Here is a 23,999-nt window from a genome sequence, read left to right on the forward strand (position 1 = left end):
TTAGTGATAACAGTTAAAACTTTTGAATAATTATGATTTTTGAAAGAAGTCCATTTTGCTCACCAAGGCTGCATTTGATCAAATAAATACAGAAAAAACAGTAATATTGTTACATTTTATTACAATTTAAAATAGTTAGTTAGTATACTTTATTGTCCTTTTTTAGGAAATTTGTCTTGGACTCAAAGCTGCATTAGTACACAACAGATACATACACACACAAACCAAAAAGAAAGGAGTTAAAAAAATTAAATAAAATAAAAACGACTACTTGACTACATCTTGCTATTTAACATATTAATAAATACAGGAATAAATATTTTTTTTGTAACGGTTACTCTTACACAGTGGGACTCTATAGCGTCTCCCTGAAGGCCGAAGCTGATACATTGGAAATAAAACATGGCTTGAATCACTCACTGTTGTCCGTGCATTTTTAAAAATCAAAGATTCATAAATTGATTGAAGTGAGTATTCTCTTACACCCATAACTTTCATTGCAGTTTTCACAAGACGTGCAAGCTGTGATTTTAATTGGACCGAAAATAACTTTTCCATTATATTGTAACTTATTGCCGTGATGGCAAAGCTACTGTACATTTTCAGCATCATTACTCCAGTGTTCAGTGTCACATGATCTTTCAGATATCATTCTAATATGATGATTTGATGGTCAATTAATACTTTCCCCAAACTTTTACTGTATCATAGTATGCAGCCGAGCGGTTTGCAACACTGATAAATATATAAATGAAATGTTAATCACCTCTATTGTTTCAATGTTCATTGACCTGGGCCTTGTCAAGGGACTTGGTTAGCTACTGTAGAAGCAGGGCTTCAATGGGACATCAATAACACATGATTAGAGGGGTCGTCCAAGGTCCATTTCTATCCCAATATTTGCCATAATGAGGGCAGGTGGCTTTCCAAGGCGTCCTCTCACATAGACGTGTAAGACAAAGTCAACCCGAAGAGGATAAATCCTGTTTACGTCATTACCGATCTGATATTCATGGTGGGGATATTCACACTGGGGAAGAGGTTTAATCAGCTGCTGAGAATCATGAAGTCCACACAAAGGATGCGTTTGATATTCAGTATTCAAGAGAGGCATTTGGCACTCGGCATGAAAGCTCAGCACGATCTGCTGCTCATGAGGAATGCTAGGCTGGTACACACACATACCCGGCTCATTAAAGCATAATATACACCCCAGACAGGGTAAGACTCACCAATTGTGTTTCAAGAGTCTAATTCATAAAGGCATTTGAGAAATATCAGGCTTATTACCTGTTATTCCAAAGCTTGTTGTTATAAAATGTGACAAAAAGATTATATTTCAAATAAATGCTGCTCTTTTGAACTTTGAAAAATGTATCAAGGTTTCCACAAAAGGTTCTTGAGAACCAAATAAACATATTAGAATGATTTCTAAAAGGATCATGTGATACTGAAGACTGGGAGTAATGATGCTGAAAATCCAGCTTTGCATCACATGAATAAATTACAATATTTTACAATTTAAAATATTTTATAATAGAAAACATAAAAAAAAGTGATAAAATCTTGCTGACCCCAAACTTTTGAATGGTGGTTATTATACAGTATGTTAGGTATACAGTATGTTATGCATTTCTTAGTGTGGCAATATCTTAGTGTGGCAATGACAACCACATTTACATGATGCTTACATAATGTAAAATGTCACCAAAATTCCAGTTATATTGGAATATTCTATTCAAACACAGTAATTTGAGCTGTGGAGCTCATGTGACTTCCACCAAACTAAAAACGGCAGTGCAAAACTCACAAGTCTTGAAACAATGCTGTCCGCTCAATTATGCTTCCAGTTGCATGAAAATCATCTGCTAAATTGCGAATAACAAGCTAATTAACTGACATGGAACTTATTGGTTTGACACTTAGTGTGTGTTATTGTGCACATCCATTCTATTCATACAGCAGTTCTGTAATGCAAATGTTCATCCCTGCCCAGAACCTTGCATCATGACCAGAAAATATTCATCTAATGAGCAACAAAAACATAATTACCCACATATTTGGAGGTTATTGACGCTGTTATTCACCGACACCTTTTGGTTTGACACTATAGTAAAACTATCGAAGTCGATGTGAGTCACTCTCATAATCAATCTCACGCTGGCATCTCTAGCCATTATAGTGGCCAATGATTATAAAAGCTCTCTCTCTCATAAGTAGCAGACTCAAAACACACACACTCTCACACAGAGAAAAACCCATTAGAAGGCACCGTTGAAAAGATGCTTCTCCCTTTCCACCATCTGCAGCCATATCACCCCCTCCTGCCCAGCATGTGGACCCAATGATGATATGGCAATCGATTTTGTAAGGGAGCCGCCGCTTCATTCTCCACACCGCTGCGAGCGTTAGCGCCACACGAGTGACTCTGCTGAGTCTCACACCTGTACCTGCCCCCCTCCTCCCCTCTTCTCCTGCAGGAGCACAGGAGAGATAGAATAGAGGAGCGAGCGGCGCAACTCTGCCAATGCACTGCTAATTGAGGGCATTTAACCCCAATTACAGCAATCCATCCGGCAGGTTGTTTAGATGCCTGTCACAACAGAAATGACCAGCCCTCGCCCTGCATTTCGCCGTCATTATTTCCCACCGACATCGCGCGCATGTGACGGGGCGAGAGGGCACTGCGCTTTTTATGTTGGTGAAAAACACAGCGCCATGTTCAAGAGCTTTCCATTCATCCATAATTCAGTGCTGCAAATCAATGCATAAAGGAACAAATATATCAGGATTAGAAAAGTGCTTGTTTTCTTGTACAAAAAGAGAGGGTACACGAGAGGCAAACAAATGTTTAAATTGTTTATGGTATATGAAATCTGTGGACTCGCCTCTAAGTCAGAGACCGAATAAGTTCTTGATTATTCATTCTCAGTGAAATAAGCAGTGCATTTCCCCAAATCCCTGTCTCAACCGTGTCATGTTCATTCTTATAAAAGGCTGGAGATCAGATTTGGTTGGAAATTATATAAATAACCACAAGACTCTTTAACTAGCATTATCTGAGGTTACAGCAGATATTCATTTTACTCCTAACTACAGTCCAAAGCTGGATCATGTATCAGGCCAGTGGGGTCAATATCACAAGGCTTTGGATTTCCAGGGAGAGCTGCGCAAAATTAAAACAATTACGAATTCAACGGAAGAGTGGAAATGGACCCCACAAAATATCACACTGGAATTTGATTTGGATTTACAGGATTTTATTAGACCAAACACCGGTTTTGTCATGAATTATATAGAGCATTCTGGGAAATTGTGTGTTTTTCCTTCATAGTCCATGAAAAGTTAATTAATTTCTGGTAGAATTAAAATGTATAAATGTATATTAAATGTATAAATATCAATATACACTACATTCAAAAGTTTGGGTTATGTAAGAGTTTTTAATGCATTTGAACTTTATTATAATTTAAAATAAATGCTTTCAATTTGAATATATTTTCAAATATAATTTATTCCTGTGATGGCAAAGCTGAATATTCAGTGCCACGTGATCCTTCAGAAATCATTCTAATATGATGATTTGGTGCTCAAGAAACATTTCTTATTATTATCAATGTTGAAAACAGTTGTGATGCTTACTATTGTTGTGTAAACTGTGATTTCTACAGTTCTATTTAGGTGGCAATGAAGACAGTGATTCTAACTATGATCTAATCTTTCTGGAAGTACCCCATGTGTCGTGCGTGTAACATTTTCTTGGGTAATTCATAAAAACTAAACTTATAGAAGTATATGAGTTTTTGAATTCCATTCAAATTACAATCCTGCATCCTCAATTCAAATTCAATCCAAAAAGGCATTCCAAATTGTTACAAAACTGTGCTGCCCGCCATGTGGCCCAAGACAAATAAAGCTGTCCAGGCCTCTTGGTGGATTCATGTTAACTGGAATAAGTGTCCATTCCACCACTTTGTATCTTTTCAAAGTCAAAGCATCCATGTCAGACTTACTGGTAAACGTGATTATACCAAGTGCAACATCTTCCAGGATCAACATCTTTGTTGATTCTAGAACATTCCAATAAATCAATCAATCAATCAATCAATCAATCAATCAATCAATCAGATTTGAGGGACAAGTTTACAGTTTATGTCAAGTTTAGGCTTACAACCAAGGTTAGGTGCTTCTACATTAACGTTATTCAACTATCATTTCCCTCTGATTTTAAGGGTAAGTTATGGGTTAGGATTAGATTTAGGCCAACATTATCTGACAGGAATGTTGTTCCAGGATCAACACAATGGGCCCTATCTTGCACCCAGCGCAATTGACTTTGTACACCGACGCATGTATCATTCCTATTTTGCACCCGCGCACAGCGGACTTTTCCCTCCACAGACGCACGTCGGTAAATTAGGGAATGAACTTGCGCTCGGGGGGGCGGTTCAGCGCAAAGAGGAGGCGTATTCCGGCGCAAAACTTCCCTGGTGCTATTTTCCAGTTTTAGAAAGCAATTGCGCCACTGACCAGGAAAAAAACAGTCTAAAGACAGTGGCGCGTTGCGCGTTAGTGATATGGTATTTTAAGGGCGCGTGCTTGGCCATAGTGTGTTAACGCGCATCCACTTTGATTCTCTAATATAAACAGACGCAGCAGTTTTCATTTTTGCAAATCATATATTATTACAAGGAAAAATATTAACACACGAGGGAAATCATTGTTGTGTCCGTGAAGATGTGAAAAAGATCTATCTAGATTAAAAAAATAATAATAATCTAGATTAGTTACCCAAATTATACGCCTGTTTAACCGAAGCTAATTTGGGTGGGTTTCTCCCATCATCCCCAATGTCACTTCTCTGTGTTTTACGGTCCTGACGAGAACGTCGGCCTCCTCGGCTGTGATCGCTCCTGGCGTGCGCCGGCAAATCCGCCGTTATAATAGCAATCCGCCATGGAACAAGCGCGCCTGCTCTTAAAGGGAATGTGAGAGGACGCTCTGATTGGTTTATTTCACGTTACGCCCAAACCACACCTATGAATAATGAAGCTACTTCAGACCAACCCCTTTTAGATGTGCGCCAGGCGCAATAGTCATTTATCCCGCCGGGAAAATAGCAACAGTGCCGGGATCCGCCCACAAAGTTACTTGCGCTTTGCGCTTTGACACTTGCGTTTCAGATCGTTAAAATAGGGCCCAATATGTTAATCCAGGAACATGACAAAATCACAGTAACTGAGTCTTACTACTAGAAGTTGGAAATTGTTTCAACAAAAATACATCGTTGCATCCATCCTAAGGTTTATGTAGTATTTTTACACATCTAAATTGTGGCCCCTGCCACCATTCCCGTTTTTCCATACTGTCAAAGTCAACTGAGCAAGAAAGAAAATCTGCATCTGCAATACAACAGTTGGAGAGCGAGACAAAATGTTGAACAATGATTCACAGCACTCAGAGCGAGGCATAAATATGCCGGGCTGGCCTAGCCTCCTCTCTCAGCAGGGCAATTCATCTGTGGCATTGTGTTTTCCCGTGCGTGTCTGGAATGGGTGATTTGACGAGCTGCAACATTAATCAATAGGGAGAGTTAGCTGTCACCAGTGCTCTTCTGGATGAAAAGGAAGGAGAGGGAGTAAAAGCGTATGACCTGGTTAAACAGCCCGGGTTATTGATCATGTGACTCTGGTGTCCTTCAGACTCCCAAGTTTCCTGGAAGATGAGGACAGTATTCCCCATGCGCACAGAGAGCGGGGCTAAGGAGCCCTCGTTTCATCAGCTTATTGATCTGCTGCATGACCTGCAGGTCTTACGCTTTTGAATCCCATTATAATCACCTTAGGAGATGCACCACTCAATCGGCCATAAATCGGAACCGGTCGGCTAGTCGGCTTTAGTTTTATTTTGGCCGATCTCTATTCCAGACTGTACTGTACCAGGCGCAACAAGCTCACTATGCTCGAAATATAGGAAGAAAAATATTGAATTTGGGGTGGGGGTTTATTTGAATGTAGCCTATCTCTGAAGGGATCTGACTGTCTTCAGAAAAGTTTCGATGGCATTTTCTTTTCCTCTTACCTCCATAAAGTAGTGTTTTTAAGCACAGCGCTGTAAGAAAAGAAAATAAACAGCTGCTGTCCAAAAAAAAACAGTGCTGTTCCATAAGCGCCACCTATAAAATACAAATGCAGTGATTGCCTCTAATTTTAACATAGGGTGAATTCAACAACCCTCAGAATTCACCCTATGTCTAGAAAGCAAAAGGAAACATTTCATGAGTTTGAATAATAAGCTGTAAGTAGCCACAAAGTTTTAAAAAAACAAGCTCAATCGTAATTGTTCTTCAAAGACTAACTTTCAGGATTAGCACAAAGTGTATTCATGTTTTCTCTATTGATCATGCCAGTGGTTTTCAGCAGTTTATCAAATTACCTGTTATCAGAGCAATAGAAACACTGACCCATGAACAGATGTAAAAAATGAAAGCAGCGCACTCAAAGAGAGATGAATGATTGTGTTCCATCACACTCTCTATAACTCTCTCTATTTATAAATTGAGATTTGATAGCGTAACCCGAAATCTCACTGCGTTGCCGCTGCTGGCAGATCAGGCTGTATGAAAGATTAATGAGCAGATGCCGAACTGTAGAAACCATTATTATTCTTTTTCTTCTCCTCGTCACTCCTTCCAACAGGGAGGGAGAGGATTACAATGCATGCGCTGCTATCTCTCTGTGCTGAGCTGGATATTTCTGAGCAAAAACCCTCCTGCAGCCCCTAACCCACCTATCGAAAGAGAGAGAAAAGAGAGAGTGATGTTTTCATCTCCATGTCTTACGGATCTGGCATATGAGACTAAAAATCTATTTATCAATGTTTATTTTCACCAGTTTCATTCTTGTCATTTAAAATGTATGGTATTCCTTCTATAATGTTCCAGAAGGCAGTAGGGCTGGGCCGATAGCTCCATTCATGCTAACATCGTCCATCGCGATGGCTGACAGACAAATCTTGAGCCGGCATCGCGATCCCCCCCCATGTTTCCATGGTGACGCGTCATGCTTGGCACGTGATTCACCACAGCCAAAATAGAGCCGTATGACAGATGTAGCGCTTTTATTTCTAAATATAAACAAAGTTGCTTACCATGTCATCAACTATCTTCTATTCCGATTCTCAAATACGTGTAAGTGAGTTTGTTTTGTCGTTTAAAAACCTTTATAAATGATCTTGATTTTTAACGTGAGATGGGCGTCGCCATGTTTGTTTGGGCCGCAGTTCAGAGATTCCTGTCTGTTGGATTTATTACAGCACGTGAATTCATTAGTTTCTCCCTAAATACATAAATACATGAAAGTAAGTGGCCGGTGAACTTGGAGAATAGATTCAACTTTATAGTTACTTACACTGTGTATCTGATATGAATTAAAAAACGTTCGACAAATATATTTGAATGGATTGTTATTGCTGCTTCCATAGACAACATTGTGTATTTTACAAACTATAAATGTATTGTTTTGCTTTAAATTATATGTATTTAAATGTCTGAAACGTAAAATAAACATTATGTGGTTAAAAACACTGAATAGTTGTGATATATGACAAGCGCGTCCGAGTAACTACCCCCAGTTACTTATGAAGCTCTTTTTCCGTTAGGATGCTGTCTTAGAAGGCAGCTGCTTGTGTAGGCAGCAGGCAGCTCACTAGGTTTTGGAACTGAGCCTATGTGTTGTTCATATGGACTATGCTGTAAATGGATTTCTCTTTTTCTCGTCATCTCTCTCTTCATTCATTTGCCAAAGAAACATTAGAAGGCAGAAACAGGGGAATCTTCACTTGAGGCTATTTGGCTCAGTTTGCTTGAACGCCTGCTTTTCCCTCGTTCAATTAAATTGTTGATGAAAGCAGAATAAAGAAGGAATGAGTAAATACAACCAAGCAGAAATGAATCCATAAATCTTGAGCACAGAAGCCTGATGATATTTTAAACTTGAAACAGAGGGGCATTGACAAGAGTATGAGTCAGTGTAACCAAGGTAACTTTCAAGGTAGCAAGAGAATGTGAAATCATGCTGGTTGAAACCAGATATTTCCTGGCTCAATTTGATCAGACAGGAAGAACCGTGTGCTCTTGAGCTCTATTTTCTTCTTAGGTAGCACTGAAGTGTGCTAAGATTTTGCATTAGTGGGCAATAGAATATAATGCGTGCTTGAGAAGTTACAATGACTTGTCAAATTCTCATAGGCTCAGACAGTAATTGGTTATACATCCGTAGAAGTGCTCCCTTGTCATCAATATAACTGGCAGGCCCATTTCCTCCCTCCATTCAAAAAAAAAAAAAAAACTAATCCTCCATTTTCATTTCTAATGTCATGGAGATCGGGACTGCCCTTACGACACATTACACATTCCTCTTAGCTGTAGTAATTAAATGTACAGTCCATCAGTTGCGTCCTCACATAAAGATGGAAAGATCTATCTAGAGTTTATCTGGATGTGTCACAAGAGGCACCTAACCAAACTAGGTCTTGGATTCATTACAGTTTGACAAGCTTTCGACACAACTACTCTTTCATGTTTTTAAATGATTTCGCTAAAATTGTATTTAAAATCTTTCATTCCTCAGAAGACTTAATGGAAGTGTCAGTTACTGTAGGTTTCATTCAAGCATCACGTGTGTCTCGAAAGTTCCTTCAAAAAAATAAAGAATATTGTTGATAGAATATAGGTCTATACAATTAATTTGGAGAGCACAGATCAGATTTCTTTTTTAAATTAGATTTTTTTTCTGAATATTTCTGATCCTGATACTTTTGATTGAACACTTTAGTATCTAGGAAATCTGAGCACAATTTGAGACACCGTTGAGATATCTCCTTAAACTCCAGAGAAGATTACTGGATTCTTTTTTCCTCCTTTTTTTCTGGAAGAAACAAACACTGAGTAAGAATAAACTTAAAGAGATAGTTCACCAACAAAAAAAAACAAACAAAAAAAGGTTTTGGTTACCATTGACTTCAATTGTATGCACACAAACTAGACATTTCTCAAAATATATTTTATGTCATATAGGTTTGGAATGGGTGAGTAAATAATGACTTAAGTAATAATAACAAAAGTCTCATTTGATCTTTATTTAATATCATTGCTGTCTATGAGAATCAATACCTACCTTTTCTGAAATAATTAGAAGAATTAACATATAACTGTGAATGTTGGTCAGATGACCAGATATTTTGAAAACGATTCAACGGTCAAAGTCAGATATTGAAAGCGGCTCAAAAAAAAAAAAGATGTACATTTATAGATATTAGAGCTTTTTCCTATTTTCCTTGAGCTTTTAACATATAAGAGGTCATACTACTATACGAATATCCTGTAAGCTAAATCAACGCCCATTTCATCATTGCAACTTTGGCCCCGCCCATATACAGGATTACTGGACAAAAACATAACAGTACCTTCCAAATGATCCTAATGCTAGGAATGTGGTTATTTATTTTCAACAATGAGAATTGAGCCTTATTTATTTGTATTCGGTACATTTCACTATGGATTCTTTGGTAAATCAGTCACAATTTCGGCGCAGTCTTTGCATACAGACTTTTACAATATGTAATGTGACAACATGTAATTAACTTTCCTAATTCTAATTCCTGGTCTGTGACCAGTGATTTGTAATGATTCATGTACAGTCAGATGTTCTTTGTCTATGTGTCAGTAAATTAAATCCGTGAATAAATGATCACATTGTTTCTCTTAGTAGCATGAAAATAATCTGTTATCTAAACTGTAATTAAATTATATATAGAAAGCAATCAAAGAATGCTCCATTTACAATCACTGGAGCTGTCAATCAAACAGCGAGTTTATCAGTGGCTCTCGTCAAAACTTCATAATCATTGAATCTCTAATTTGCATTGTGTTTGCACTGTTAGTTATGATAAAATAATTTGTTAGTGTGCAGAAAAAGAGTTGCAATGAAGAGATCACTGCATTCATGCACTCAACATTTCTGTGATCGGCTAAAATGATAGTCACTGCAACCTTTTATGCCAGGATCTAAATACAATGCTATAGATCTAAATACTGTATGATGCTATAATGCAAAGCTGTTAGCCAATCACAGCAGTGGGCGTTTATACTGAAGTCTCACAGCAGACACGCCCCTTAAAACAGAGCATTTAAATCAGCAGGATAAAATAAGGGTAGGAAAATTCCTTTTATTTCCAAATTATGACAATGTTTGATATACAAATCATACTAACATTATAAGTGCACCCCAGGAAACATTATAAAACAATAAAACAATACAGACCATGGCCCCTTTTAATGTGACTCATAAAGGAATCATGATTTGATTTAGCATTCTCTGCCATTTTAATTACTGATATATTTATTTATTTATTTCTGTACTATAAATACTGATATATTTATTATTTTATATAATTTTAGAAATATTTATAAGTCACGGGTGGTCATTTTCCCTCAGTTAAACGCATCAAATTTATACTGTATTATACTATTCCTTATAGTCAGAGAATAAGAATTAAGTGTTTTTAGCCATATTATATAGGGCAGTGGGCCAGTATTCTCACTCCAAAAACCGCAAATATATTCTGTCGATAAAGCAAATACGTTTTTAAGCGGTCCTGTCAAGAAAACAAACATCCTGACAACAAACACTCCGTCAATCAACAGCTGTGTTTTACACACTCGCGCTTCACTGCTGGGTCACGATTCATACAGAAGAATATCAGGAAATCAATAAACAAGTGAGCAAATGAGGAAGTCCTTATCTTGATGGGACAGCTGGGTTGTGCTGATGTATTCTGCAGTACTAACTAGGCATACATAACACAGACACACACACATCTGTCACAGTGAGTTTTTCGACGAAAATAGACGTTACTACATGCTTATGAAATATATAAAACATTCTGGGGTTTAATTACTAAAAAAAAATACATGACATTACAATATGTCATTAAAAAGGTACTGTGGTATAAAATTACTCACACGTGCTAGATTTCGGTCATACCACCCACTCCAATAGTACTCAAGCATAAAAACCTGCACTAGTTTGGAAATTCCAACGTCAACCGGGTTTTAAACGTTTACCAGGGAAAAAAATGAAAAAAATCTACACATTACTAATCAGCTTTGGTGGAGACAGCTTCAAAGGAAATGCCATGCCAAAATCCTTGTGAGCAGCAGCTTCCACATGAATAATGTATGAATTTAATATCTAACCCAGGCACTTATGTTGCCTTCACTTCCCAGCCACGTGCTCAGGCCTCGGCGCCGTGGATTATGCCGGTTGGATTATTACAGCGCGACGGAGGTCTGCGTTTGGGTTACGTGTCACTCAGCGTGCAGACAGATGCTTAACCTGAGCCCCGATGTGAAACGCACATATGCTTGCGTGCTCATACGAAGGTGATGCTCAGAGTCAAAGAATGCTCAAGAATTAATTCAATAAATGTTCCTTTTTCCCATGTGCCTGTGTTTATAATTATATATAGACTTGTGGTGTCACTGTTAGCAACAAGAGTTGCCCTTTCAGGGTGTTTTGTTTTGCATACAGAAGTGAGAACGTGAGGATCTGTGGAGGGCATGTGATACCACTAACTGTTTCTGACACATGATCTTTACCCTTTACCTATGAGAGTGTACACATCATCCATATGCTCTAATGGAAACACTAAAAGTCATTGTGCTTCCATTGTATGTCCAAATAACTTAATTTTGCACTTATGACAATCATGTATTTTTTCCCCTTTACTTAGAGGCCAACAATGGTGGTCCAGTCTCACTTGGTACCCTAGACAAGATAAAACATAATCAAAGGGGGAAAAAGTTAGTACTATTTTACTAGGGGAAAAATAACTACTACTTAGCTATTGCATATACGTTGAGCAGCTTAAATATTATAATAATAATAATAAATTGAAGTGACATCAGAGATGATAATAAGATGATGGAAGAATACTTTGTATTCGAAAGTGAGATCTGCAGTTTCAACAAGCCTTTGTTATCTACAATAAGACAGCAACTTCAAATGTAAAGAATTAAACATTATTTTCAAAATAAGCTTTCTTTGGAAGTTAAATTTATCGTCACCATAAAATCAAAATGGAAGTTTTTTTTAATGGAATTTTTAATTTTTATAATAAATGATTTATCTGTTCACACAATTATTATTATTTTAATTTGTGTGCCCTTCAATCATTAATCGACAACACAACAACGCACAAGAGCTAGACAATAATTCCATCCCTACAGCAACCTGTCACTCACATGTGATCACATCAATTAGCAAACGACAACAACTAAACAATCCAATCAATTCCCAGTACACAAAATCAAAGTCCCATCCTACATTTTTCCTGTTCGAGAAGCCATTTCCCTCGGATATACATCTCAATAGAGATGAAAAGACAAATCTCAACTTCAGTTTCCTGTCGACTTTAAACATTATTTTCAAAATAAGCTTTTTTTTAAGTTACCATTTAAAATCCACTTAACTGAAAAAATAGACACTTCTGGTGACACATCTGACAAATCAATGTAAGTAAAACAATCAGACACTGGAAATGTGAGGTTGGCCATCTAAATGATCTTCACGATTCGCATTAGTGATGTAACCTAACACAGTGCCCGGCGGCAGAGCGTTGCTACTGACAGGCTGAGTAATTATGTAAGACCTGCTGCATGGTTGAGTGAGGGGCTCTGGAGAGCTTTATTTTAGGAGATGATGACGGGAATTTGCATGGCTGCTGAGGCAGTGAGCACAAGCTGAAAAGGGCGGAGAGAAGCTGATGAGGTTCACTGCAGGGATCGTGAATATTTCTATGAAATATTCAACAATGAATCATGAGAGATAGTGAAACCTCCACCCACTTCGCCATCGTCCCTCCCAGCCAGCTAAATATGAGCACTAAAGGAGTGTGTTAGCAAAATGGTGCACGGCTGGCTGCGCTTGATTGGACACACCTGAAGCCACATCATCACGTTGCTCTACATTTCCATCAAAGCGCTCCAAAAAGGAAGGGGATTTTGTGTATTGATCGATGTGCCTCTTGTTTTCAAGAAGATAGTGGTTGTGTCCAACTCCCTGGCTGTGTTCGCAATCACCCATATACACTCATTCAATATTCCCTACATTAGTCCGCTAATATAGCCCACTTAAAGGAGTGAATGAAAACGAGTGAGTGAATTCGGACACTGAGACTGCTGGAAGGGATGCTGCTTTTGCATAGTTTGTGCTTGCGGTTTAATAATCATTTGAAACTTAGCAAACTGGCAGCTCCAGTAGTAATGAAAGCGTTTATCTTGAACTCTGTCATGGAAACAAGCATTTACAAACCTTAATTAAACAATGAATAATCAATTAAAAAGGAATGTATACCTGTGTGATATTATGCTTTAGCCACATTGGAGCAGCTGTTTGGGAAATGGATGGATGAATGATTCAGCGGCGGGCGCCATATTCTGGGGAGACGCGGGAATTCATTCGGCACGACTGTCACAGTGCATTATGGGTATTATCTAGCCATTAAGCGTACATTGGTTGTTATTGCGGTGCATTGTGGGATTGAATGATGTCCACTCGATAACGTCCACTATGGTTTCGCACACCACTACAAATGGCTCTCCCCTCAAAAATTGCTCTATTTAAGGGTATGGGGGGCGATACACAAGACACAGCCCTTGTGTTTTCAAAGTACGTACTAAATTCAGTAAAGAATTGCAGGTGTGCAGCATCAATACATTCCTGGTGTCTGCCAGATTTGATCCAGTGGCAGAATCAAATCATCCTTGGACCCCTAAATGTAACTGTTTGAAATGACTTAGCAATATCGCAGAATTTCCTTCTGGATACTTTAAGATAGTATTTTAGATTATCCCTTTGTATCTACAACCGTGTCACAGACACATATTTCCAATGAGCCTGTTGGGGAGGATTGATTCTTGCACGACACCAGACATACTACATCTAATATATTGGCATGGTCCGTTGACCTGTGTTTTCTTTAGCCTATGATGAACGAATGACAATGTGAAAATTTACATGTTAAACAAGTACCAAATAAAAGGAAGATGCACAAACTCCAAAAATATACTGCAGCAGAAGTAATAGGCTATGAGATAAAGTATACATGTACCTGTATGTAAGCTTGGTATTCTGAATATAGAGCACACCTAAACTACATTTCAGCCACATCAGTTACTTCCGCCAGTTCAATCCTGTGTTCCACCACATACACTACGGATTAGCCTTGGCAACTGCTATAGAGATTTTTTTGATAGCTTTAAGATAAAGCTTTGAGAGCCTGATAACAGAGAAGCCCACTGCCCATCCAGCCTAATCAATGTTGACGCTTTGAATCTGGGTGGAAGGGCGACTGATATCAAAGCTGTAGACGTTCACACAGTGTCAGCCAACAGACCCGATACTTCATGTGTGATGTTCTGGAAACTGCATTTCATTACAAAGACTGAGGACATGGATGACATTATAACAAAGTGGAAATACCAAAACATTTATCTCCAGGCAACAGGCTAAGCCACTTCTCAGTGTTTCTATTGTCTTTGTGAGGAAACAGTTGTTATTAACAAGATTATGTTATGACTTGCACCGTGTGGCGAGCAGGACGAGGCCGAGGGCTGTGAGAGAATGGCGCGAGGCCGGTGGCGTGATTGATGATGAGCGATGCACCGGTCTCGTATCTCTCGCGGAGGAGCCGAGGCATAAAAGGAAGAGCGATGACAGTGAAGGAAGAGAGAGCACCAGGCCTGGACTATTTATGTTTTGTTTATATGTCGCAGCAGTCGTCCGTGAGGGGCTGCCGCCTTTACTTTACTTTCGTTTTGTTGTTTGTTTATTTTTACATGATTAAAGTGTGTTTGAATGTTCGCCGGTTTCCGTCTCCTTCTTCCCATAACAACATACCTTTACTACACATAGCAACTAAATTTTACTTTTAATTTTTTTACTAACTTTCTACTCATTGGTCCAGAAATATAGTCAACTTGTTGGCTGGCTTGTTTGCCTTGTGTAAATGACTCGCATTGTGCAGCAACAGAAGTCTTTGCAGTTTCCATGTTCATACATGACAATATATTAAGAAAGAAAATGTTCTATTATGACATTTAAAAAGAAAGAATCAAAGCAAATCCAGTTCTAAAAATATACATCAGGTACAGCATGACAGTGAATTGCCTATTTATAAAAAAATACATTATTTGGCAAAAGATTAGCCACAATTTATTGCATGAATAAATAAGCCATATTTATTTAATGAAGCATGTTTCCAAACATGGTAACTCTGAAGGATCATGTGACACTGAAGACTGGAGTAATGATGCTGAAAATTCAGCTTTGCCATCACAGGAATAAATTGCATTTAAAATATATTAATTTGAAAACAGCTACTTTAAATTGTGATAATATTGCACAATATTACTGTTTTTACTGTATATTTTGATCAATTAAATCTTTGTGAGTAAAATATTCTTACTGACCTCAAACCTTTGAATGACAGTGGTCATAGACAGGGGTGCCGCCAGAAATTCTGGGCCCTATGGAAACCAAAATTTCTGGGCCCCCTACATTTTTTACAGATACAATTTAACCCAATAAACATGCCCTGTATACTTTTAAAAAGATACTTAGCACATTGCATAGTTAAAATGTCTAAAGATGAGTACAAAGCCTAGAAAAACAATATAGAAATATGTACTTGTTTACATAAAAGGGAGAACATGTATTATCTCAATTGCAATTGCAAGCACAACAGAACATAATGTACACATATTGACATACTTTACACGAACAAGCTTTAGCTGGGTCAAACTGCTCAATCAGGAAACATCAGCTAGAACTAACCCATAATTAAATCAGTCCAGGAATAAAACTAGCTAGGCCAAAAGGGCTCAAAATCAAGACACACCAGACACACACACACACACACACGTAATTATTTGTATTGGCCTATTTAGTTTTCTTAATAGGCTATATAATATTAAAATATCTATTTTGTAAACTCCTTATAGCCAATGGTTACTACAGACATGTTTTATTCAATTTTATATTATTTTTCTGGGGCATTTTATTCATATTAAGAACGTCAAATCTGACCGCATCGATCGTAGCAGCAGCACTGTCTGTCACTTCACAGAACACACGACATGGCAAACTGATTTTGTAATTTTTGAAGCGTGTAGATTACTTTTTATTTTGTGAAGTTATCATCATGTGGCGAACACAGTAGATAAGACGTGTTTAGAGGCTTCAATCTTCGTGAAGTTTCGCGCCCAGGCTCACCTTGTTCGGCTGAGACGGGGGCGGGGGACGAGGGGGAAGGAGGACGTGGGTGTGCAGCAGCCGCTGAATCTGTGTCTACGAGACATGATAACCCGGAGACAGCAGAGATGTTATTATTGTTGGATGTAAATCATAATTCAGTAATTATTTTACTAAGCTAGCTAGATAAAAGCAGGTCATCATGTAGTAACAAAAATGAGTAACTCTGAAAGTTTTGGAATACAGGAATAGGGCAAGCTACCTTTCTTTTTGAAAAACTGTGACAGCCTACTTTCGACTTCGGCGTTCTCTGTCTTCTCTTTCCGTTTTTAATGCCCTGACTTTTGATGTGACATGCCTGCGTGTGTCACTGTCTGCGCTGCATCATAGCAAGTGCAATAAGCAAGACGCTACACTAGCGATCGTAGCTTGGACAGCGCAGGTGGAATGAACCATTGTGAGAGGGAGGGGTGTATCTGAAACAGTAAATACATTATTTGTTTTTTAAATATTAAATCTATGGTCAAAACGGACAAAATACACATTTAGTGCATGAGGGGCCCTAGCACTTTTTAGGTATGTATAAAGAAGTGAAAAGAAATAAGAAAAGAAAAAGGGGGTCTGCTCTTCTGGACCCTAAATCAGCCTGGGCCCTTAGAATCGTCCTAACCTTCCACCCCTTTACGGCGCCCTTGGTCATAGATAGATAGAATAGAATAGATAAGGCAGCAGATACTGTAGAATTTTCTTATTTTTGAAATTCAAATCATTTACATATGCCCAAAAGATTCATTTACAACTTACCCCAATGTTTTTTAAAGTAATTTAACTGTTATGTGATCCATGAAATATCAACACAGATACAACACAGCAACTAGCGGAATAACTAATCAACTAATCGGTGCAACACCGTAAGAGAGATATGGCACGAAAGAGAAAATAAAGAGAGATAAATAAGGGGAATTCTAGCATAGGAGATGAAAAACTTGTTGTCAAGGATTCTCCCCACATAAAGCATTTTATTTCCCCGCAGCCGCTGTGACTGCGGCCCCTACAGAATTGATCACACTGATCTGAATCTGCAGACACATTGTGATTAGGTTTTGCAGGGTTATCGACTTTGTGTTAAACTCTGGGCCATCACACAAACTCCTAGCATATGTCTCCCTCCCTCACTACTTCACCATTTATTTCCTTACTTTTATCAATATCTCTTATTCTAGTCATTTCTGTCCTCATCACCCTCAATTTGTCCATCCTTCCCTTCAAACACAGAAGGAAAAATCGAGGATTAAGTGTATACTTAAGTATATACATATTTCCCCCAGATAACATTTTAAAGCAGATAATAAAGTTAGAAGTTAATACATTTCCAGTGGTTACAGTAGCTAAACTCCATTAAAAAGTAGATTACTACATACCACAAAAATATATCACATATCATTTCTAATCAGAAGAACAATATTTCTTGATCTCAAACAATGAGGGTTTTTGAATAAATAAATACTGATTAGGATGACAGCATTCAATTTTAATAATACACTATTTTCTGTGAAATCTGTCAATTTTGATTGCCAAAATTCTGCAGAATGGCTCTGATTTTCAGCAACTATTGTCAACTCTTCCAAATCGGGACAAAAATCTGGGCAAAAGTTGTGTAGTGTGAATTTAGCCATTTATGTTAACAAGTTATTCTACTATTATAGTCACATTTTTGTCTCTGTGTTGGTAGGCCTGGCTCTAAGTGTTCACATATGGTGAACTGTCATTATAGAAAACATGGTAAACTTATGAAAAACTGATCCTCTCATTTTGACACTAGAGAAAAAAGTTTCACTTAATAAAGTTTGGGGGCCTCCTGTCCACTTCTTAAAACAACAGACTGGAAATGGTAAAAAGATAACAAATACTTGTGTGACGTATTGAATGTACTGACCATACTAGCATGAATACGAAGCCAGACATTACAGTCGCTCTGTAGACCAGCTCGACTTTATATCTCTAAAAATAAAGTCCATCTTCTGGCATCAAAACCCCAAGACTTTGAGTGTGATTTTTCACAAAGGCAGCAAAAGCCACAACAATATTAGAATTGTGTTAAACGTCTGACAAAAAAAAAAAAAACAGTTAACATAAGATATAAAAGTAACAAACATGATATTTAACCACTCAAATCTCATGCATTTCAGAGTCAATCATGTAAAAAGCTGTTTTAGTTTTTGTCACTGTATCTGTCTGTCACAGTTTCATAAGTGTCCTGGTTTTCAACAGCTCTTCCCCAAGCATTCACACCTCATACGAAAGCGCTCAAAAGACAAACGGCACAGTCTATGGCTGGATGAAAGATGTTATCATCTTCCTGCACTACCAGATGGCTACATTACCCCAAACCCAACTTCATCTAGATACTTCAGGCCTTCAAGTACCCATATGTGGCACAGCATCCCCTAAGGCACTGGGACCCATCTTGAGAGCAGCAGTACAAGCTTACATTGCAAAGAGGATTGAATGGAGTATTCTAGTAGGACTAGCTATTGTATTCAAGCAATAGTTCTAACTACTTCTCCATGTTTTCTAGCGTATCTGTCTTTCCAAGCTAGGGGCATTTTCACTCTCTTGCATTCTGTCCCTCAGTAGGAGGCGTGTTCCTCCTATACGCCACACTGAGTGATGAAACACCAGGTGATGGTGGATGAAGTCTAAACTTCATTCCCTTGGGCATTGCAATGAGAAACATTAAGAGCCACACTTGTTCATTCACTATACGCTTGTGTCAAACTCTACACACCGCTTGTCAGACCAGTGGGACTCCTGCTGATGACCATTTCGCTGAAAGATCGCTTGATGGGAGTTGTTTTGAATGGAAAATAGCTTGTTTAACATGCACTGGGAAAAACTGTGGATATATATATATCACGTACAGCCATTTTAGACACAATATTGCTCCAAAGCAAAGTAGTTTTTAATAGTATGTATCAGACAGTTCATGGATAATTCAGCAGTTTGGAATTAATCTGATGAATGAATGATTCAGTGACTCACTTGTGAAACAAATCAGTTTTTTTAAAAATAATAGACTTAATAAATGATAGGCATCTACAGGTATATACGTAACTTGCCGAAACATTCATTAAAAAAACACTAACACAGTCTAGAATGCACAGACACAGACAAACTATACACATACATATATGTTATTTTATTATTATCACTTTTTCACAATATTACTATATCAAGGTATTTTACCACAATTGTGCAAGCCCAAGGTCTTGTACTGTGTGAGTCTGTTGATGTCAGAACTGAGTACCTTTTCTACAAAACAATGAAATGTCCTCTTTTAAGGTCACGATGAGGGGAAAACCACAATTGACAGAGGAAATACCACTGTGCAAAGAGCATGTCAGTAAAAGACAGACTTCATTAGGACTACAACCCCCATTCTGTCTCCAGAGCTTATGGCCCAGTTGCTTCAGCAGCTCCCTATTCAACAGAGCCTCAGCCTGCCATCTGAAGACGCTGCGGTGTGCCAAGCTTCTTGAAATATCTCCTCACCAGGGAAATGACTCTGCCTGTCAACCTGAGAAACCAATGTTCCCCCCAAGCCCAGACACATTCTCGAAATAGTCTCGCTTTCTTCAGAAGAAGAAAAAGAGTGTTTTCTGTGATTCTGCTTGGCATGAAAGTTTAGCCCTGTGGCAGACACTATGGGCACGAGCAACGGTGTGCGGCGACAAAAGACAAGTTGAAAATCATTTATAAAAGACTTTGAAGTCTGGGACGTTTCGATCCACAGCTGTTTGCATTTATCAAGTCAAGTTAAATTAAGTTTTATTAAGTATAATTTAAAGTGCCCGTTTCCTTTCATGCAGTGTTACATCGCTGTTTGTGAATGTAAAAGTTTTGCAAAGTTTCAAAGATCAAAGTTCACGATAAATAACCTGAAATGAGTCGTCAGTAATTCCAGTCTTACTTCCTGTATGAACCTACATAGGTTTGTAACACATTTGCATAATGCCAGCCAATGGTCTTCATCGAACAATGTCTGTTTTGACCTGCCCTGCTGATGGGACCTTATTGTCAAGTGTTACCATTTGTGTCAAGGGTTACCAGTATTTGTGGATTTTACATCCTGATTTCGCACTTTTCCGCCCTTCAAAAATTAGGGCAATTCCCGGCGTTCTCTAGACACCGGATTGAAGCGGGTGATGTGGTTAAGATGATGGGCTGAGAGTGGTCACAAGCACTCTTGTGTGTGTTTTTCAAGGGGAAATGGTGAGGGGTGAAGTGTGCTCAGAGAGATGGCATATCTTGGAGGCCGACACCCAGTCCAGCTGAAGCAGACACCTGCACTTCCTCATCCGTGGGGCTCATCGGCGATCGGTGATTACGTCGCATTAGCCCGCTTCGCCGTTGACGTGACCGGGCTGCCAATGGATCCTGTTGTCCTATCAGGGTATCAGAGCTCATCTGTGGCACACTGGCGCCAAGGACTCTCAATGTGAGACGCGCCATCAGGCTCCCACTCCAGCGCACATCTGTCTGTAACAGCCTGTTTGTTTTAGACAGTCTGGAATTAAAGGACATTGAATACAATGGTTTTTGCCCTGTGGATTCAGAGCCTGTGAGAGTGTCCTCTAGCTGTGATATAAGTTTGAGGTTTCCAGCTGAACGGTAACCATCATTCAAAACCTAATCACGCCTCAGATAATCTTCTTTCCAACCCTCATCAATTGTCCGTTCCCCCACCTCTCTTGTTATTTGCTCACAGGGCACGGAGGGCATGAGCAGTCACCTATAAACATCACTTCCTCTCTCATGCGTATGGCACGGTCATAATAGAGCGATATGAAGGGATTGTTTGGCTCAGGACAAGGAGCATAGTTGAGTGAAGAACACAGAATAGAAATTAATTAACCCGGGTCTGCTCAGTCAATAATGACTTCTCAATTTCCCCTCCAACTGTACATATCAAAGGCCGGGCGACATGTGCTACGGGGTTGTGAGCCATTTAGAATTGAATAAAAAATGTCTTTTGAATTCATGAATTTGAATTGAGGTAGCAAATGGGATGGATAAATGCTCCAATTCGAATACAATTCAAATAAACTCGAAATGAAATTCACATTCATGTAACTGTCATTTTAAGTGAGACACTGAATTCAACATCAGCAAACACTAAATCAAGATCGAAAAGTAAAAGTAGCAGATCTGCCATTGATTGCATGGAAAGTTTAAAACAAGAACCATAACAAAAAATGATGGAGAATGATATGCTGATTTCTTTATTGTTTTGTATCCCTCTTTTCGCACTCTTCTTCGACTACTTCACAGTACATCACAACTGAGCGTAATGCCACCTAATGGACTCTTCTGGCTCAACATATGCTGTTGTACGCGCACCATCTGCATGGACACAAAAATCGGGCTCGGACCCACCTGAGGACGTAAATTATGCAGACAGTGCTCAGACCGTCGCCGTACGTGGACGGCCGAAGTATAATTTGGGCTTTACCTTTCCTCCAATGATTTTTAGTTTAATTTTTCACAGAAGGGTCTAAGATAGAATCTGAAATCTGAACAAGTGAGTCTTTATTACAGTATTCAAGCTTCAAAGCGGCAGTGGACTTTTTGCCCAGACCTTAGGTGGCAGGCGCTCTCAAGTTCACAGAGAAGATGTAAATATTTAAAATCCCATCACCCTTCATCTGGAGCAAGACATGGCCTAGGTCAGAGGTGTGTCCATGCCGAGAAATCGCCCGTCACGTGAACGGCGTGAGGTCTGAATGGGTTGCGTTTCGCTTTACCCCTCCAGAGACGATTGTATATAGAGGGGAAGTGATTAAAAGATTATTAGATTAACTGCACAAGAGTCGACCCTGTACATCAAATTAAGAGAGCTTAATGTATTTCAGCCTTCGTGTCTACACTGTGTGAAATTGGCATTTGGGTCTCCCAGCATCAAACACATGTATATTTGTTATGCTGTAATGTAATAATTTATTTAGCAATAAAAGTCCAGAGTGCTACACAGGAAGTGTTAATGACCCGTATTGTTTCCCAACAATAAATGTAGCAATCACATATTAAGAATTGGCAAGAACGTTAATAACAATTTCAGAGTAAGGGATATTGACATTGTCTGGATCTATTCATTTCATACATACAGCAATTCATAATGAATAGAATAGACCCCTTCTTTAATTCATGTTTTTTTTATTACTTTTAATATTTTATTATTATTATATATTATTGACTTTTTTCATTTATATGTGTCTTTTACTTGATGGTATGATGGCTACATCAAACCATCACGACACCACATGACATTTAAATAAAAATACATACATTTTAAAGGGCACCTATTATGACATTTAAAATGTTCCTAATGTTGTTTAGGGAGTCCCCAACAACAGTTTTACATGCATGCAATGACAAAAAACACATTTGTTGTCGTATAATATGCATTTATTTTTACCTGATTTGCTCACCGACTCCCAAATGAATCGTTCAACGACTCATTTTTCCAAACCCCTCCTTTGCGCGACGCTAATCTGCGATTGGTCAGATGACCCAGCAGTGTTTACATAGATAATACTTATTGTTTAACACGGAGTACAATGATGCTTTTATCAATTAAATTGTGTTATAATAATTATTATAGTCCACTGCTTTGTAGTTTGTAGTAAAAAACTAAAAATAAGATAAAGAATGTAATGTTATGTTAGCGAGCATAGCCCAGAGTTCATATTGTAAAAGCACAATCAGTGTTTGTTTGCGTTAGCCCGATGCATAAACATAACGTTTTAACAAAAATAAAAAAAATAAAATGTAGTTACGTTACTACGAGGTATTATTCTATTCTTTAAGACAACTCCGAAAACAACGACAAACACTTCACATATCTCAATACAATTGTCATTGAAGACCTAGAAGCTAAACTGTGCTTACACAACAAACAAAATAATTATTAAGCATGCTACATAAAACATAAAAGCAACAATTATTAATAACACTTACAGGTTGTGATACGGAGGAGGAAGCTGATGCAAATACACTTGGAACTGAACCTTCCTTCAATATCAGCCGGCTCGCGAATCCCAGTTTGAGTGCATTTAAGTTGGTAAAGCAATCGTCTTGAAAATGGCGCGAGCAAAGCACAAGGCTCGGACTATACTTCTGTGGTATAGTTATATGAATTGTAGCCACTTAGTCTTCAAATGCTCCTCCTTGGGCAGATGAAAAAAGTTGGCTTTTGAGTCGCACTTCAGAACACAGCGTCTCGTCGCCATGATATTTTCCCTGGCCTTGGAGCGCAATAAGTGGGCGTATCGTATTCAAATAACTTGACAAGTTGACGTCATCTAGTCAGAGAAAAAGCTTCGGTCTTCTAACGATTCATAAAAATGACTCAGAGTCGACTTTTACTTTTGAAAGACAATAACTTTATATACGGTGCACTTTCATATTTCAAACTTTGCAGGATGTTTTTGTTCACTTAGATCTATGTTACACACTACATGAAAGGTAAATTTCAAAATTCCATAATAGGTGCCCTTTAATACATTAAATCAAAACCAGAGTGCATTTCTAAGAACTTGGCATGAGTAGATTTTTCCTTTTATTTTATTTTGGACACTTTATCTTGTTATTGACCCATCAACCACTGAAAAACTCATTGGCAGGGCG

General features: G+C 38.4%; 1 protein-coding gene across 3 annotated transcripts in view; it reads right to left on the minus strand.

Moving 5' to 3' along the window:
• Window positions 1-23,999, minus strand: part of gabbr2 (gamma-aminobutyric acid (GABA) B receptor, 2) — a 209,238-nt gene that overhangs the window by 103,041 nt on the left and 82,198 nt on the right. The gene's annotated exons all lie outside the window — the stretch shown is intronic.

This window comes from Phoxinus phoxinus (assembly GCF_949152265.1).
Source record: "Phoxinus phoxinus genome assembly, chromosome: 19".
Lineage (NCBI taxonomy): Eukaryota > Metazoa > Chordata > Actinopteri > Cypriniformes > Leuciscidae > Phoxinus > Phoxinus phoxinus.